Source organism: Acomys minous (genome assembly GCF_964271855.1).
Source record: "Acomys minous genome assembly, chromosome: 6".
In the NCBI taxonomy this organism is placed as follows: Eukaryota; Metazoa; Chordata; class Mammalia; order Rodentia; family Muridae; genus Acomys; species Acomys minous.
In genome coordinates, this window is record NC_140487.1 from 87848526 (window position 1) to 87862952 (window position 14427).

General features: G+C 43.3%; 1 protein-coding gene across 4 annotated transcripts in view; it reads left to right on the top strand.

Annotated features, from left to right (window-relative positions):
- Positions 1 to 5917: 5917 nt before the first annotated feature.
- Positions 5918 to 14427, top strand: part of TUT4 (terminal uridylyl transferase 4) — a 114954-nt gene continuing 106444 nt past the window's right edge. For 3 of the 4 annotated variants that reach the window (XM_084784531.1, XM_084784533.1, XM_084784534.1), the window contains exon 1: positions 6324 to 6764. The gene's annotated coding sequence lies outside the window, so the exon portion shown is untranslated. Of the gene's footprint in view, positions 6129 to 6323; positions 6765 to 14427 lie in introns of those variants that run through there. The other variant, XM_084784532.1, reaches the window with a different exon arrangement.

Genomic DNA, 14427 nt, shown 5'->3' on the forward strand with positions numbered 1-14427 from the left:
AAAATCCACCCTCATTTTCATATATGAAGAAAAAGAAGAGTGATGTTAGTTTTGAAGCCAGAATTACCAGCAAAGAAACTAAGAAAGGAAGATTTCTGGGTTGGAAAAGCAGATCAGAGTTCATCAGTGTTTGTGAAGCTCAAAGTCTGAGTCCCCAGTGCTGAGCAGCTGTGGGGGAACTACAACATTCTGGAGGTTGAGGCAGGAGAATTAGACGTTCAAGGTTTTCCTCAGCTAGTAAGTGGAAAATCAGCTTGGGCTACATGATACTCTAGTACTCTGTCTCATAGAAAGAAAGAAAGAAAGAAAGAAAGAAAGAGCCAGGCATGGTGGCGCACACCTTTAATCCCAGCACTCAGAAGGTAGAGGCTGGCGGATTGCTATTGAGTTCAAGGCCAGCCTGGTCTACAAAGTGAGTCCAGGACAGCACAGTCAAGGCTACACAGAGAAACCCTGCCTCGAAAAAACAAACGAGAGAGAGAGAGAGAGAGAGAGAGAGAGAGAGAGAGAGAGAGAAATAGGAGTTCAACAGAATGTAGAAATATTTATAAAGGAATGCAACCTCTGCTAAATGTACAAATATTCAAATTAAAGTTTAATGATCACCTATAAGTTGTTATTGTTTTGTTTTTGAGACAGGGTCTCATTATGTATCCTTGGCTGGTCTGGATTCTCTATGCTTGTATGTTCTCTATACTCATAGAGACCCACAATCCCTCCTAAATACTGGGATTAAAGGCCTGCACTACCCAGGCTACACAGAGAAACCCTATCTCAAACAAACAAACAAACCCAACCCCCCCCCCCCCAAAAAAAAGGCCTGAACTACGACTCTCAAGCACTTGTAAGTTTTGCTGTACAAAGCAGTTTTGATTATCTTTCGGGCTTATAGATTGTTCTAAAACTGCCGTGTAAATTTAGGATAAAGAAAGGCTCTTAAAATTTTGTTTTATTGAGGCAGGGTTTCTCTGTGTGGCCCTAATCGTCCTGGAACTCACCCTGTAGAACAGATTGGCCTCTAACTTAACTCAAGAGATCCACCTACCTCTGCCTCCTGAGTACCAGGGTCAAAAGCATGCACCACCATCACTGGGTTAATTTTTTTTCAAAATTATTTTTAGTTATGTATATGTGAGTGTGTAAAATGTGGGTATACACATAGGAATGCAGGTGCCCAGGGAGTTAAATTCTCCTGGGAAAAAAGCTGCCACTTTGGAAACAACAACAATAACAACAGCAAAAACAACAACTTTCTAATGCTTCAAGTAAGTGAAAGGGTGTGGGTGTCTTTTTTTTTTTTTTTTTAATTCAAACATAGAATCCTCTGGACAAAGATGAATCAATGGGTAACAATTACACACATGTGCTAATGTGAGTCTAAGGGAATATTAAATCCAAACCGGGGCAGATGAGACACTTAAGTTTGAGAAGAATAAAAAAAAGTTTACTCTGAAACAGTTGTTTTACATACTTTATCTTACTTGATTTTATGAATGTAAAGAACCAAAGACAAATAGTTCTTTATACAGTCTTCCAGGTGAGAAGATACACTTCAGGCACGTGTGTGTGTGTGTGTGTGTGTGTGTGTGTGTGTGTGTGTGTGTGATAATGAGGCTCTAACCCAGGGCATGGTAGCCAAGTATTCGATCACCAAGTTATGTGCATACACTTCTACCCCGAGCTTTGGTTTTGTTATGGTCTTAGTAAAATTCATAAACTTAAGCTTTATTTTCTTGATTACAGATAATTTATAGGTCAACAAGTTCTGGGTTCTTCTTACATTTCAGGATTCTGTGCTGGGATTACAAAGTAGGAGACAGCTGGGCGGTGGAGGTGCATGCCTTTAATCCCAGCACTTGGGAGGCACAGGCAGGCAGATCGCTGTGAGTTCGAGGCCAGCCTGGTCTACAAAGTTAGTCCAGGATAGCCAAGGCTACACAGAGAAAACTTGTCTCAGGGGGGAAAAAAAAAAAAAGAAAAGAAAACATTTAAGACAGCCGGGCGGTGGTGGTGCACACCTTTAATCCCAGCCCTCGGGAGGCAGAGGCAGGCGGATCTCTGTGAGTTCGAGGCCAGCCTGGTCTACAATGTGAGTCCGGGATAGCCAAGGCGACAAACAAACAAACAAACAGGATGGAGACATAGGATGGAGACATGGAGGAAGAGTCCCAGTGTCCTTCTCTAGCCTAAGTATGTAAGTATGCACATAGCCGACTGAGCATTCCCTGCCCACCCCCAAACAAACTAATTTGCAAAAGGAGGCTGGGTCCAGTGAAAGATTATTAGTAACCTTCTTGAGGGGATGTTATAAATGCGTGAGCCTAGCCCCATTCCTGGCTGAAGATGTGACAGCCTGTTCTCTTACAAAATTTCCTACCATGATGTGACACCATTCCTCACCCTCATCAGAGGCCCCAAACCATCATCAGACCTTGAACTTTGAACCTCAAAATTATTGGCCAAGTAACCCTCTCCCCCAGAGATAGAAAGCAAATACGGGAACTTGGAGCATACTAGGCAAGCAGTTTGATAGTGAACTATATTACAAGGCCTAAACCTGCTTCCTTCACAAGGAAGCTAGTTCTGCTATCTTGTTTTAGTAACAAAAGCTGAGTAGTACAGCTTTATTATCTAAGAGAAGAACAGATAGAAGTATTGATCCATTAGGTAATTGTTATTTCTCACATAGTATGATGGAATAAAACTTTTGCTGTAAGCAATTTTCACCTGTTAGGATGAAGCAGAGTTCCTGGAACATCTAGATTGCAAGTCTAAATTTAAAACTTTAACTACAGCCATGGGACTGTTCTTGAAAGTATTACAGAGAGGCTCTCTGAGTATTTTCACAGAGCAGTCAGACAGTTGTAATTTTCTCAGTAATCTGTAGTTCAAAGCAAAGAACACAGAGCCGGCATTCTAGTTCTGTCTGTGATTTATTTATGAACTTTGGCATTAATTAAAAACTCTATACTTCTTCATTCTTTCTGTTAGATACCTGAATTACTTAATTGTAATGATAAACAGGAATATGGTTGCCAAAACATTGAACTCAACAAGTATGCAGGTACTATAATACAAATATAAAATGCCGGACATGGTGGCACACTCCTTTAGTCCCAGCACTTGGGAGGCAGAGGCAGATGGATTGCTGTGAGTTCGAGGCCAGCCTGGTCTACAAAGCGAGTCCAGGACAGCCAAGGCTACACAGAGAAACCCTGTCTTGAAAAACCAAAACCAAAACCAAATATAAGTACTTGTGTTTAAGATTATAATCTATTTGCTATCAGACAGACAAGATAATTGGGATTTAGGGATCAGAGAGAGCATGGAATGTGTGTGTGATCACATTTAGTAAAGGACACAAGAATACTGGGGCATGGTGTCACATGCCTAGAATCCCAAGACTTGGGAATTTGTCATCCTCAGCTACACGGCTAGCTGGAGGCCAGGTTGGGCAGGATCCAACAACAAACAATAACATATGAGGTGGGTTGGGTGTTGAGAAAAAAGGAAATGGTATTATCTGGAAGCAGAAGGGCAGAGACCGAGAACTCTGCCATCTGGCTGCAGCTTTCTTTTAGACTCAATATTTTCACACTCTAGACTAAATGCTGCCTTCTGAATCATAAACATGTGCTGGGCACCAACCAGGTAATCCTTGAAGGGCTAGGGCTTATCTCTTGCATTGAAGCCTCATCCACGTGGAATTTATCACATTCTCTTACGTATTTGGCAAACCTTTGTTCACATGATCTGTTGACTACGGGTTAATGAAACCACCTTCCTTGTTAAACAGTGAGCTTTCTGAGCGGCGGGCTGTGTAGTTTGTCTAGGCACTCAACTATGTTTTGCTTATACTAAGTACTCAGGAATTCAACTGAATGTGGTCCAAGGACATTAATATTAGCGAGGAGCGTGCTGGTAATCATTTTAAATGTGTCTATCAGCTTTAGGTTTTCAATATTCTTTTTCCAGCACCGAGGATCAAACCAGAGCCCTTTGCATGCTAGGAAAGCACTTTTACATTGAGTTGCTATACGCCCAAACCTGTTTTTTTTTTTTTTTTTTGAGACAGGGTTTCTCTGTGTAGCCTTTACTATGCTGGACTTGCTTTGTAGACCAGGCTGTCCTCGAACTCACAGCGATCTGCCTGCCTCTGCCTCTCAAGTGCTGGGATTAAAGGTGTGGGCCACCACTGCCTGGATAAGACCTGTTGTTTTTTGAGACAATTTTGTTATTTTGTTATTTTTTTATTTTTTGAAGAAGGTCTGCCTGGGACTCCCTCCCAGATTGGCCTCAAACTCAAAGATCCACCTACCCTTGCCTCCTGCTTTCTGCTGGGATTAAAGGTGTGCTCCACCACACAGGTTGTTTTTTATTTACTTAATTTTTTATTGATTCTTTGTGAATTTCACATCATACACCATAATCCTACTCTTCTTCCAGTTCCTTCATAGCTGTCCTCTTCCCTTACAATCCCCTTCCTGAAAGGGGGAAAAAAAACCCCCAAAATAAACATCTCACTGTGAAAGCTATAGGTCATTTTATTTTATTATTTTTTTAAAAAAAATATTCATTTATTATCACGTATACAGTGTTCTACCTGCAAGCACTCCTGCAGGCCAGAAAAGGGCATCAGATCACACAATAGATGATTGTGAGCCTCCATGTGGTGGCTGGGAATTGAACTCAGGACGAACAGCCAGTGCTCTTACCCTCTAAACCATGTCTCCAGCCCAAGCCATTTTACTTTTAAATGTCTTGCAATGCTGGCTTTGAACTGGTGACCCTCCGGTGCCAGCTTCCAGAGGGCTGAGATTGTAGAAATATTCCATCAGATGCTACCTTATTTCTCTGAAATATGGACACATTTGAAAGGTTTCAGATGAGTGAACTCTGGATTTTTATTAATTTGAAACCATCCGGCTGATAACTGCCCAGACCTGGAACGGCTGACTACAAACCCAGTACTGTATCCACTCTCCTGGTCTGCTGACAGACTGGGGGAAGTGCACTTTTACAGCATATTTTCTCGCTGCGAATGGAAGCCATAGTTATCTATTGTCCCAAGATCTTTATGAAGACTAGGTGGCTAGGTGTATGAAGCTCAGTGCCAAGTAGTTAAGTCGGCAATTCTTGGTCTCTCTTTTAATACTCGTATTAGCTTTTGGGATTCAGATGGACAAATCAAGAAAGAGGTGTTCAGTTCTGGGATGCAGCAGGAAGTCGATGAATTATGCAGAGATAATTGCCTCTCTGTAGCCTCTTAGCAGCTCTGGCCTCTGAGACACAAGAAAATTTGTCATTACCTTGGAAATAGTTAAGATTTAGCCGCGTTTAGGGTGTCGTATACTTTTTCTGTCTAGTAAACATCCAACTCAAGGATTGTAGTTTTGTGATTTGTCCAGCGCTAAATGAAGCAGGAGGTTGGTCAAACAATAACCTCAAGGCTTGGGGTCATTAAAATAAACTAACAAAGCCTTCAAGTCTTCCATGAGTGTAAATTTAAATGAGAAGAACCGAATACATTTAAAAAAGAAAAAAAAGGGGGGGGGGGAAGGAAGGAGGGAAGCCGTTCGTGGTAGTTGTTTCTACGCCCACCGGAAACTAAAGAAATGGTCTTCGAAATGTTTCTAAAGATTTCTCTCTCTGCTTTGTTATTCCTGAGGTGATGCAAAGCTGTACTGGTGGCAGGGGTGGAGGGGCGGGGGTGTCTCTGTCTTTTCTCCCGGTAGCTCCGGGACGCTGTTGAGAAGCCAGGGCAGTCGGACCGTGACAAGCCCCAGCTTGCACGTCTACGGCCTCTTCCCCCCCCCCCTCCGCCCCCGTCCCCACCCCCGGGGGAACAGCCAGGCGACCTGCCCCCTTTTCCCGCCCGGGGGCCTCAGCAGAGCCGCCCGCAGCCTGGGAGCCTGACGTGAGCGGCGCGACGGTGCACGCGACCCTGAGCTCGCTGGCGTCCCCGCGCCGCTCCCTGGCGTCGGCGTGCTGGACCGCAAGACCCTCTCTCCCTGCAGGCCCGCTCCCCAGCCGGCCGCGGGCAGCTCCGACCCCTTCCCTCCTCAGGGGCCCGCCCCCCAGCTCGGGCGCCGACGGGAGCCCGCGCGCGCTCGCCCTCCTCAGCGCGGGTGTGTGCGCGCCGTCCTCCCACCACGATTTCCCCCCCCTCACCTCCGCGCCCCCCCATCCCCATTGTTTCCGGGCGACCGCCACGAGCCCCGGAGCGAAGCCCCTCCCCCACAGGCCTTCCCCTCCCCCGCTGAGGTTTGACGGGTGCCTGGCGGGGGGGGGGGAATGTGAGGGGGGGAGTCCCCAGAATTAAAGGAGAGGGCGCCCCCGAACCCAGCCCCGGGAGGCGCTGCTCCCCGCCCGCGCGAGCTTCTCTCTCCTCCCTTTCCCGCCGGGACTCGGAGTCGGGGGCGGAGGGGGGCGGGAGCGCCTCCCGCTCCCCCTCCCCCTCTTCGCGGCGCCACTCTCCCTCAGCCCCCTCCCCTCAGCGGGTCCTCCTCTTTCTCTCGCTCCCTCCTCCTCCCCCCCCCCTCCCCGTCCCTTCCCCCCCACAATGCAGTTCGCGGCGCGGCGGACATGGCGGTGGAGTCCTGAGCTCGTCGTGTCCTGGCCTCCATCGGCGGCGGCGACGGCGGCGGCGACGACGGGGGCGGCGGCGACGGCGACGGCGGCGGCGGCGGCGGGAGGCGGAGGGGGAGCCGGAGCCTCTGAGATGAGGAGGCGTCGCGCGCGCCTGTAGCTCGCGGGCCTCGCAGGTACGGAGCTTCGGGCCGCCGCGCCGCGCGGGCTGCCGAGGGGGTGTGCTCGGCCGAGCCGGGACCCCCCCCCTCGCTCGTCGCCCCCCCTCCCGTTTCAGGTGCGGCGCGCCTCGCAGGTGTCCGGGCCGCGGGAGCGCGTCTCCGCCGCCCCCTCGGGCCCTGGCGCTTCCTCCTTTGCTGGAACGCGCTCCTAGCGTCCCGGGGGGGGGGGGGGGAGAAGCTGAGGGAAGGAGGGAAGTAGAGAAGGCGGTCTGAGGAGGGCTTCGGGGGGTCCAACTCCTCAGCGAAGCTGGGGCGCCCGCCCGGCCACCGAAACCTGTTGTAGACCGGCGCTCGGAAGACCTGAGCTAACGGGATTGGTCTAGCCTTCTCTTAGATGCAGTGTGTGTGTGTCTCGGTATTATGTACCTTTTCTTTCACCCTGTGCAGATGCGTGTAGTAGATACGTAAACACACACAAAAACTGTTGTTGTTGTTTTATTTTTATTTCAAATTTTTTTGTTTTTGTTTTGTTTTTGTTTTGTTCTGGGCTCGTCGTTGTAGGCAGAAGGCAGAGGTAGGTTTGTGTGGGTTTCGTTTCCTGGTCGCCCGCCGTCCCAGTCCCCCCCGCCCCCCTCCCCAGTCGAATGGTGGTAATGCGCGCTTTTGACGTGGGTAACTGTGAGATTCGTATTTGTAAACAGACAGCACTTCCCCAGTGTGTCGCACGCCTCCGCAAGTGGTTTCTGATCCTTTTGATATCAGGATTACAGACGAATGAGGTGGTTAGACCTCAAAGAAGCAGCGGGATTTCTAGTCAGTCCCTGAATGGGATTAATTACTGTTATTTTAACGTTGGTTAAACATTACAAAAAGAGAATATCGAACTTTAAATCAGGTGACTCTTGTATCTTGTGTGAGATCTTAGCTTCAGCGTACCACGTTTCTTCCTTTTTATACAAAAGCAATTCCTTAAACATTTGACATTCTGCGATCTTTTGTATTCTTAGTGTCCAGAAATGCAATTTGAGTCGTGTATTGTTGGCATGCATTTTAATAATTAGCTCGCAGAGGTCATATAACCTTTTGTATCTATAGACTTACTCCTTTCTCTTCTAGAGCGCGCCTTGTAGCAGGAAAATGTTTGAAACACTTGGTGAAACAACATACCCTATCTGTTTGAAAAGGATCAACTATTATTAACTAATAAAATAGGATAATCCCAACGGGATATGTAGATTTATGGGAAATGCCATCCTCAAATGCTAATTTGTGGGAAGGTTTAAATTGTTGACTTGTATGTCTTAATATTTTCTTTACTCCGAGCCCATGTGTTTCCCCTTAGAAATGTGGTGCACAGTGCATCCTACTACTGATCAGTCACAACTTGTAACACTATGAAATATTGTTTTATTCAGCTGTTCTTAAGGCAACTCACTAGGATACAGTGTGCTCTATGATGCCTTTATAAACAAATTTAAGAGAGGGCTTAAAAACCATGTCTGTTGGGGAAGATAAGTTTAAGCTGCTGCTTGTATTAAGAATTATTATAAACAAAAGAAAGTTGCCTAACTCTCTTAGATAATATGCTCTTTGAAGAGTTTAGTGTGGAAAAGGAGGGGGGGGGGGAGAGAAGTAAAGCTTCCTTAAAAGAATCCAAAAGTGGAAGTGAAAGTGAATGACTTTTCATGTTTTAAGTATTTCGAACATCTAACCATAGAAAGGAAATTAGTCTGCGTTGGCTTTGGCCAGGCTGTTAGTACAGATTAGTCAGCAAGGTATTAGTGTACACATTTAAACTTACTTCAAATTTGTAAACTCTGGATTACTAGGATTACATCTGATCTTGGTTAATTTAGCTAGAATAGTGCTTTGCTTTTTAAATTTAGGCCTTAAAATGAAGCTTTATGACTGCAATTATAGATATTTCTAGTTTATAAGAAAATATTTAAAGATGATTTTTATTTGTTCTTATAGCATGTCTATTTCAGTAAAAGTAACTAGAGAACTGTTTTTTTCCCCCCCATCTCAAAATTACCCTTGGCATACACAAGTGTTGTCTTCTTTATGGAGTCAAATCAGGACCTGTGGATTGAAAAAAAAAATGTTTTGAGTTTAAACAATAAAAAGATTTGGTTTCAGAGAAACAAGACATTTAGGATTTAAGATGTAAATACTGATACTAGTAATTTTTGTTTATTACCGTTTTTAGCTGTGTGTGATGGTGCATGATTTAATCTCTGTGCTTAGAGCCAGAGGCAGGTGCGCCTTTGGGTTTGAGAGCAGCCTGGTCTACATAGTGAGTTCCAGGCCAGCCTGGTCTACATAGTGAGTTCCAGGCCAGCCTGGTCTACATAGTGAGTTCCAGGCTAGCCAGGGAGGTATAGTGAAGATCCAGTTTCAAAAACAAACAAAAAAAACCCTACATCACAAAAACAAAACAAAACTAACAAAGTGAACATTTAGATATAACAAAATTGAGTTTTTTTCTTTCTTTCTGGATTAAATTGCAAATACTTTGATTAATAAAATAATAAGAAATTGGTGTTACAGGTTAAGGCAGTACAGGCCATTAATCCCAGCTCTCGGAGGCAGAGGCAGGTGGATCTTTGTAAGTTCAAGGACACCCAGAACTCATAGCGATCCACCTGCCTCTGCCTCCTGAGTGCTGGGATTAAAGGTGTGTGCCACTATGCTGGGCTAGAAATATGTTCTTAAAAAACAAAAAATAGTATCTAGGATGTAACTTGGTAGTAGAGCGAAGCCCTAGTACAGTCTCTAGTATAACAACCAAACACACAGACAAATTTAACAATTCCAGGAAGAGCTGCAGCAGGTAAAGGAGGGGACACTGTGATATGTAGATTTAAGAAAAACAATGTTAGAGGACTTAGGGTAGTTCACATGCTTCTAAATCAATTGCTGTAGGTTTAGAACCTTAAGTGATCATACAATTTAAGGAAGTTTGAAACCCTCATGTCTCCAAGGGCTTCATTTTCAAACCTCCAAAAAGGGAAAGGTGCCTACATGTAAATATTAACAATTCAGAAATTTCCATTGAGTTAATAGTTTCAACATTATCTTCATGTAATTTTTTTCATTGTGTGCCCATAATTATTCTGTGTATTGAAGGAGAGAAAAAATTTCTTAGAGTACCCATTCTTTCTCTCCAGGCACTGTACTAAAGCTTATTATGCAATTTTCACTTGTTTTACCTAAAACCCTCTGAAAACTGTAGATAATGAGGAACCTCTGACTTAAGAGGTTATTTGCTGAAGAGCATGGAGTAACATTTCAAAGCAGGTCTCTATTCTTAACATCCTTAGCATATATATGTATATATGTCACCTATCAGATCTAGTGAATATTTTCTGTTTTATAGATGGGGAAACTACTTAAGGTTGATCATTTATTGTTCATTGTTATTTACTTTAACAAACATTTCTATTTCTACTCTATATTAAGACAGGTTTTGAAAAAAACTTTAAATCTTGAGCTGGGTATGGTGGTGCACGCTTTTAATCCCAGCACTCTGGAGGCAGAGGCAGGTAGGTTGTTGTGAGTTCGAGGCCAGCCTGGTCTACAAAGTGAGTCCAGGATAGCCAAGACTACACAGACAAACCCTGTCTTGAAAAACAAAACAAAACAAAAAAATCTTGTAATTGAGATCACTTTGTGAGGTGATGTTTAGAAATGTGTTCTGGGCCGGATGCGGTGGTGCATGCCTGTGATCTCCGCACTCAGGAGACAGAGACTGGCAGATTGCTGTGATTTTTGAAGCCAGCCTGGTCTACAAAGTGAGCCCAGCACAGCCAAATCTACACAGAGAAACCCTTTATCAAAAACCCAAGACAATAACAACAAAAACTAAAAAACAAACAAAACAAAACAGAACAACAGAAACCACCTCCCCCCCAAAAAAAACAAACAAACAAAAAAGGAAATGTTTTCTGACTTCTAGTTCAGTTTTTTTTTTTTCTCCCAACTTGGCTTCCTTACTAATAGATTCTGTGACCTGTAAGGAAGTTTTTCACTCGTTTGACTGGATGAACTTACCGTTTTCTAGTTAAATACTAGAAAGCAGTAGGTTAGGATGTTGGGAAGTGTGAGTTAGTTGAAAATAGGAAAAGTATCCAAGCTTGGTGTTCACCATTGAAAATGAGGAAAGACTAACTCTACACAAAACATCTTGTACATAAAGTTAGGGAAGGCTGGCAGGATGGTTCAGTGGGTAAAGGTGTTTTCTGCCGATTCTGACAATCTGAGTGTGATCCCTAGGATGCATGTGATCGAAGGGGAGAATCAACTCCTAGAAATTGTCCTCTGAGCTCCATTCTTGTGCTGTGGCATATGCATGTCTGTACACACACACACACACACACACACTCACACACAATACATAAACACATACATAATACATAAACATGCATACACTCTCACACACATAATTTTAAGAAACTGGGGAGAAGTTAATGTAAAGCATATGCAAGGCTTTGAGTTTAATTCCTTGCACTGAAGGAAGAAACATGATATTTTCTGTTAATTACACAAGTCAGATATTTTTAGATTGATAATTGATATAGAGATCATAGTACTTTATACATATTACTATCTCAGAGATCTTAGAAAATTAACTTAGTCTACATAACAGTCTTTTATATTATTCTCATTTACAGGTGAGGAAAGGAGAGAAGAGTTAAGGATAAAATTATATCTAGTTTGCACAGAGTCAGGATTTGATCTTAGACTGTCCTAGAGCCAAAGTGCCACACCAGCACACCATGTTAATGTCAGATGTAGTGTGGAAAGGGTATCAATTCTGGATAGTCACAGGGTCTCAGAAGATTTTATAAGTATAGAAAATATGAATTATGCAGAATAACTAAACCTAGTTGAATTTTATCTATAATTTTGATTATTCAAATCATCTAATCATTAACTCTTAAGTACCAGTCATGTGTAGATTTTGAGCTTTCTTTTCCCCACCCACATCACCTCTCTCTTCCCCTTCCCCCACCCCCAGCACATGCTCCCTTCCTTTCCCTGTCCCGGGTTGCTTCTAATAAGCCTGTTTTTATATATTACAGCTTTGTTGCCAGCTAACTCAATCTGCGTATTTCATCAATCAAATAGTAACTGAACTATGGACACTTAAAAAAAAATTTTTTTTTTTAAAGACAGGCTTTCACTACGTAGCCTGGCCTCAAACTCAGAGGTCCACCTGTCTCTGCTTCTACAGTGGTAGGATCAAAGGCATGCACTACCATACCCAGCAGTTGTACTTTATTTTAATAGTATTTGTATTCGTGTGTGTATGTGTGCATAAATGAGGGTGCCTGAGGAGGCCACAAGAGGGCTTCATATTCCCTAGAACTCAAGTCATGGGAGTTATAAGTCATATGGCAAGGATGCTGGGAATTGTATCATTTCAGCCCCACATCTTTCTTTGTTTTTTTTTTTCCAGACTGGGTTTCTCTGTGTAGCCTTGGCTGTCCTGGACTTGCCTTGTAGACCAGGCTGGCCTCGAACTCACAGTGACCCACCCATCCCTGCCTCCCAAGTGCTGTGATTAAAGGTGTGTGCCACCTCCACTGGCCTCCCCCACCCCAATAACTTGCATTTTTAAAATTTAGATATATTACATAGATTACATACATAGATTACATACCATTACACAGGTAGTTACACACTTTGATTTATCTACTCATCTGTTCTTAGACACTTGTGTTGCTTTCATGTTTTAGCTGTTGTTAATAATGCCACATGGCGATACAGATATATCTCCTTGAGACCTTGCTTTTGGTTTTTTTGGGTATATATCCAGAAGTGAAATTGCTAGATGTGCATAGTGTTGTCATTTCTCTGTATTGGAACAAATACCTGAGATAATTAATTTAGAAGGTAAGATATTTTATTTAAGCTTACAGTTTTAGAGTTTCAGTTCTTGGTCTGTTGCTTCTGAGCCTATGAAGAGATAGTACACCGTATCAGCAGTTTGCTGAAGACTGCATAATGAGAGAAGAAACTTGCTGGTATCTTACCTTTCCTTTAAGAACCATATATCCTAGGATCTCATTAGGTTTGGCTTTTAAAAATTATTTCTTCTACCTCCCATTAGCACTAAGGTCCATATGTCTTTAATATACAGACCTTCAGGGGAAGTTTAAGATCCAAACTGTAGCATTGTGTTCCCAGTTTAGAAACATTTACATCCTTCAGGCAAAAACAGACTCAGAACTCAGGAGACAGGCAAGTGGATCTCTTGAGTGTGAGGCCAGCCTAGTCTGCAGAGTTCATTTCAGGACAGCTAGGACTACACAGGAAAACCCTGTGTCAAAAAACCAAAACAAGCAAGAAAGGCTTTTATCTATCTTAAAATGCAAAATGTCCGTTAACTTAAATCCCTAAAACTTAAGTATCCCATCATTAAAAATCCAAGTGTGAGGAGCTGGAGACCTGGAGAGATGGCTCAGCAGTTAAAGGCATTTGCTTTTCTTGGAGAGTTCTTGGGTTCAGTTCACACCAACAGGGTGACTCAGTGTGGTCTGTAAGTTCAGTTCCAGGGGATTTGATGGCTTGTTCTGTCTTCCTATGGCACCAAGCACACAAGTGGTGCACATACATACATGCAGGTAAATACTCATATGCATAGAATAAAAATAAATAAATCTAAGAAATATATTTAAAAAACATTCAATTTTGGTCTGGAAATGTCTTAGTGGTAAGACATCTGCTTAACTTGTTCAGTGTCTGAGATTTGGCCTCCAGCATTATAGAAAAGGAAAATTCCAACATTGCTGAGATTCAAGGCAAACTCATCTGTGATTACTTGTAGAAAAACAAGTTACAGACTTCTAAGATACAGTGGCACAGAGTAAATATCCCCACTCCAAACGGGTAAAAAGGAAGATTTAGGACCAAAGAAAGACCCAAGCCTAGTAGGGCAAACGTTAAATCCTGATGCTTCGGGTGTGGCATCATAGGCATATTGTAAAGGTCAGGGTTTCCAGTGGTTTGGGCTGTCTAGTCCTGCTTACAGCTTTGCTGGTTGCAGTACATAGGGTAGATATCTTGGGTTAGTTCTGAGTACTGTCTGTAGCTTCCCTTGTGAGACAATATTTGTGTCCAGGCATCTCTTTTTACCTTTTTGGTGTGTCTATTACAGCTTTAGCTTTCTTAAACAGATCCATGATTGTCCTTTCAGGTGCTGCTTACAGTGACGTTAAGCCTGCCATACATTGATTGCGTGGTCTTTTAAGCTTTTCTTTGAAATCTCAGTGGCAGCCTCCATAATTCTAAACACTCTTGCAAAAAACTCATGTTATTGAAGGCCTGTTTCACAGCTGGTGGTGGGAGGTGGCTGGATGGTGAGGGACCTAATTTCATTATGAGTTAGTACTGAATGGATAGTTGGGAGGTGGGACACGTGCTTACAGGAAGCATGTCGTTTGGAACATGTCTTTCAAAGGTGTGTCTTGCCTTAGATTTCTTTTGCATCTTTCTGCTTGGCCACTGTGAGGGCAGCACCTCAGTTGTACAGCATTCTTTTTTGTATGATATTATGTTTCATCTCAGGCTTACAATAATAAAACAAAGTGACTGTAGACTGAAGTCTCTAAAACTGTCAAAATAAATCCTTTCCCTTAAACCATTTCTTACAGACGTTTGACAGGTTCTAGCA